This window comes from Amphimedon queenslandica, unplaced genomic scaffold (genome assembly GCF_000090795.2).
Source record: "Amphimedon queenslandica unplaced genomic scaffold, v1.1 AMPQUscaffold_10133_Cont17495, whole genome shotgun sequence".
NCBI classification, from domain to species: domain Eukaryota; kingdom Metazoa; phylum Porifera; class Demospongiae; order Haplosclerida; family Niphatidae; genus Amphimedon; species Amphimedon queenslandica.
In genome coordinates this window covers 1-5366 of record NW_003549596.1, presented here as the reverse complement: position 1 = coordinate 5366, position 5366 = coordinate 1, and the positions used below count along the sequence as shown (strand labels likewise).

Sequence of the window (5366 nt, the reverse complement as noted above, 5' to 3'; positions counted from 1 at the left end):
CCTTACTGCTGAACACGACACGCCTCACAAAGCAGTATAGCTTTACAAAGGTTTCTCTCTGACTTCTCTGCAATCCTCTTGGCTAGTGTATCTGGTATAGTCAATGATTCTTTATGACAAACATACTGTAGGACACTACATATCTACAATAATTAATAATAATTTAAATACTAGAAGAAAGTAAGTAAAACATCAAGGGGCTCTACCCCATAGCCATGCAATGATCATAAAATAGGTTATTTAACTTTAATATTTAGACGAACCTACAGTACAGGCTCACTTCATCACTAAAGGCTTTGCCCAATAATACATTAACTTCTACCATACACAGTTTGAATTGACCATTCAATTGGAGGTTTTTCTATACTACCGCATGAAACTATTTGGAAACTTCCAGAAACACATATTAAATTGTGATTGTAAAACTGTCCACTTATCAAGCTTTAACTAAGTGAAATAAATCCCACAAAAACCTCAACCTTGGTGTATAATCTACACTTATTCATCAGATAATGTATTATCTGATATCTACAATAATACCGGTATCTACAATAATAATAATAGTAACAATAATAATAACATCTTCAATATAATACCATATTTCCTCAAATAAAACTTATAAAAGCCCAGGCATCTATTTTTTTTGAATCTCGAAAAAAATAAAAAATGAAACTAATGCGAAAGCCAGGATTCCAACTCATGACTTAATGTAATAAACGTTTCCAATACTAGGCAGGTATGTATGAGGCACAGGTAACATTTTAAGTCTAGATTTGCATCTTTATACTTCAATTTTATAGTGACCCCAGTGTTTATTTGTACCCAGCTTTATTTGAGGATATAGGGTATATCAGTTTCTACCATACACAGTTTAAATTGACCAGTCAATTGAAGATTTTTCTACACTACATGAAATTATTTAGACACCTCCAAAAACACTTATTAACCTCCTAATAATTGTCATTGTAAAACTGTCAACTTATCAAGTTTTAACCAAGTGAAATAAATCCTACAAAACCTCAACCTTGGTGTATAATCTACACTTATTCATTACATAATGTATTCCTTACCTCATCTATGGTTGGAGCGGGAACCCTAACAGCCAAACACCTGCTCTTGATGGCTGGTATTAGTTTACTGGTTGAGTTACAGACTAGTATAAGACGACATGTTCCTGTGTATAGTTCCATTGTTCGTCTCAATGCATGCTGTGCATCTTTAGTGAGTCTATCAACTTCAGTCAGTACCACAACTGAACAATAAATAAATAAAAATATATCATAACAATATTTAAGGAAGAATAGTAATATCATATTGATGCCTGGTATGTTAATAATAAATAATTTATATGTCAATAATTATGTTAAAAATTAATAATTATTCTAACATACATTCCATGGTAATAGCACTTAAAAGTTACCAAATAATAGAAATAGCGAAAAATACTAGTGTCTTTAATAGTAATTGTAATTAAAATTAAGGCTTCTAATACATATGCATGTTCTCAAGTTGTGTGAAAACTTGGAGTTGATTCCCATCAAAATTGAATTCTTAAAAATGTAGAACATTAAAGGGGCGAGCCTAAGCAAGCTACAGATTATGTGCTGCATGATCTACATGTATGAGAAAGCAAGGCAATTGCACATGCAAGTCTAGATCTTATTGCAGTCAAAATAGTGGTCTGTTCTTTTATATCAAGATACATTAGATTTACAATTGTTACTTGTTATGTGGGCATAATGCAATTCTTGCAACATTTTTGTGGTAAAAATTGTTTTAATTTTTTTACAATTTTTTTAATAAACTGACTTCAGTAAGATTAAGTGAAGGTACAGCCTCCATGTTCAATCTCTCAGCAATGCTCTTAGCCTGATCAACAGTTATTATAATGTCTTTAAAAGCTTCAATGCTTTCTTCTAGTACAGCTACATTGTAAAAAGAAGAACCTAAACTGTTAAAATTACTAGTTTATATATATACCTGGGCTTGCAGAGTCAGTCAAACTTTCATCATACAGTTTCAAACTGAATTGTGCAAATTCACTTTTTCCTATAGAATATTTAAGACACTAAATCTATTATACTAACTGCCCATTTATATCATGTTTGGATAGCTTACAGAGGTAAACAATGTTAAATGAATTAACAGCAAAAAAGTACAATAACTACTACATTCTTATTACCAATTCTAGCGAGATCACAAGCTAACTGATGATGAGTTGGAGGTCCATCCTCTGAATCAAGGAGTGCTATGTAGAGAGCAGAGATGGGAAATGAGGACTTGATGTTGATGCAGTCCAGTAGATGCATGGCTTGTTGAATTTCAGATTCATCTAAATAAAGAATTCTTTAATAAATTATTATAGAGGAGGAGGATGTGGTTTTAAAGACACCCCCACTTTCATTATACTGTATAAACTACAACTGAATTAAGGCTTATAGACTATAATAGTGTTATCCACACAATTGTATGTAGATAATGTCAACTTACTCACCTACTAATTCTACCTGATCTTGTTCAGATATTCTGAAATGATTTTAGAGGTGGGGTATGAGTTTTAAAGCTTTTAGTTTAGTACGAGCAAGTGGTCGTAGAGTGGCGATAATCCTTAAACATGATTCAGCTGTCAAGTCATCGTCAGGATAACCTTTAGAACAGAAAAGATATAGAATCAACACAATTGTAACAATAAAGATGTTTTAAACACAACTGTCTCATCCAAAAGCTTATTATGTGTTCTTGTTAATATCCCAAACAATGTAAACACTCATTGGATTGTATCATGGGTCATGTGAATAGTTTTTGTTCCTCACTTTCTCCAAAGAGTTCTGACTTTATGATCTTTTTCTCACGATAGCTAAATGATGCATTGAAGAGCTTCGTTACCAATTCATGCTTAGAGTCAGTCTTGCTTTCCATCATAGTGATGATGATAGTTTATATATCGATAGAATGGCAAAATAGGGCGTGGTTGTGCAAATTCAATTAATCATTAATTGATGCTGACTGATACCCTTATGATGCTGATATGGTTTCCTGTGCCAGTCAGCCTGAGCTAGACTATTATAACTAGAAGTAATGTAGAACATTAAGGGGCGAGCCTAAGCTAGCAAAGCAATCATAGCACTGGATCTATCCATCTATGATCTACTCCTGATGATTTCAAAGCATGCATCATGATTTAGGCATAGCAAGCATGCATGTACATGATGAAAGCTAAAGATGATAAAATCATTTCATATAATTTATTTTATTTAACTTTTAATCTTCTAGTTTCACATACACATTTCTTGCCTATAAATGTCTGTAAAGATGCTTTACTTAGCTTTAGATATAATATTATCCAATGTTAAGGTGACTGAGAAAAAGCTTGATTGACTTTCACAGTTTTAATAGCAATTGCATCAATAAAGACGAGCTTCATAGGTTATTAATTGAATTTAAAACCTTTCATACAGTAGCTGCTGGAGAAGTCTTTGGACGGTGTATCTGCCTTATATTGCTGCTAGAAAGCTCATGAATTCTTCCAGTGTGTTGGTTGCCATTTTTATTTTACTGTGACCACTCCCACTTTCAATGAAAAATTGAAAATTGCATTGGTAATGCATAGTATCTATCTACCGTATTAGATCTACGCATAAATAGGGGTGACATACGAGGACAGACAGACAGAGGGACAGACATGACTGAGAGTATAGCTAGAGTGGGGCGAGCTCAAGCTCGCCTCAATGAATAATTTATGTCAATAAATATGTTAAAAATTAATAATTATTCTAACATACATTCCATGGTAATAGCACTTAGAAATAGTGAAAAATACTAGTGTCTTTAATAATAATTGTAATTAAAATTAAGGTTTCTAATACATATGCATGTTCTCAAGTTGTGTGAAAAATTGGAGTTGATTTCCATCAAAATTGAATTCTTAAAAATTTTTGGTCTTTGGGCCAAATTTTGCCAAACTGAAAAGGAGAGAATTCTCAATTTAAAAAAATTTCCTGATAAATATACATGTTCTTATGTTGTATAGAAATTTTGAGCTGATTCCGATCAAAATTGCATTTTTTATGAATTTTTAACGCTGCTCCAAAATTGGGTAAAAGTCCCTGTACTAGAATCCTACTTAGTAATGCTACTGCGTTCTAATAGTACAGGGTCGTTGGCCAAAATTTGCCAAAATTGAAAAGGAGATAATTCTCCTTTTTTATAATTTTTCCTGATACATATACAAGTTCTTATGTTGTATAGAAAGTTCAAGCTAATTCCGATCAAAATTGAATTTTTTACAAATTTTTAAAGTGGCTTCAAAATCAGACCAAAATCCCTGTACTATAGTACAAGGTCCCGGGCCAAATTTTGCCAAAATTGAAAAGTTGAGATTTTCCATTTTTATAATTTTTTGTGATACATATACATGTACTTATTTAGTATAGAAAGTTTGAACTGATTCCAATCACATTTGGATTTTTATGAAATTTTAAAGTTGTTCCAAAATTAGCCCGGGACCATGTACTACAGTACAGGGACTTTGGCCAAATTTTGACAAAATTGAAAAGTTGAGAATTCTCCATTTTTATAATTTTTCCTAATACATACACATATTCTTATGTTGTGTAAAAAGTTTGAGCTGATTCCAATCAAAATTGGATCGTTTACAAATCTTTAAAGTTGCTCAAAAATCACACAAAAGTCCCTGTACTATAGTATATAACCTCGGGCCAAACTTTGCCAAAATTAAAAAGGATAAAATTATATATTTTTATAATTTTTTCTGGTACATAAGCATATACTTATATTTTTTGGATAGTTTGAGCTGATTCTGATCAAAATTGGAGTTACAAACTGCTATAGCAAGTTTACTGACCTTTAAAGTCTTTGTGGCTAGTGTCCAGTGAGTGTGATTGAGCTACTTCTTTCAGTAACCCCATAATGACACATGATCATGAATACCGGCATCACTAGAAGAAAAGAGAGAAAGGGAGAGAGGAGAGAGGAGAGAGAGAGGGGGGGAAAGGAAAAGAAAACAAAGGATGAAATGGCCGGATCTACACGCGTATTTGGCCATTATTAAAAATTGAATGCAAATAATATTACATCAAAAAGGATCACCTTGGGTTCATTTCAATGTGATAATTACTAGCGACTGTCGATATCTCAATCTTCTTTTTTGATGGGGTTTGGGAATATCAAAAATCAAAAAAACCTTGTGAGACCCAATGCAACAATAATAATAATAACATAAAAATAGTATTCAATAGTACACAGAATCAAAATTTTAATAACAGCTGGTGTATAATTATAACAACCCCACCCCATTATTAATCAATTACTATAAACTCTGTGTTCAATACATAGTTTCTCCACTC

The 5366-nt window shown here is 32.3% G+C and overlaps 1 pseudogene; it reads right to left on the bottom strand.

Annotated features, from left to right (window-relative positions):
* Positions 1 to 2: 2 nt before the first annotated feature.
* Positions 3 to 5183, bottom strand: LOC100641022 (replication factor C subunit 3-like; annotated as a pseudogene).
* Between the last annotated feature and the right edge of the window lie 183 nt (positions 5184 to 5366).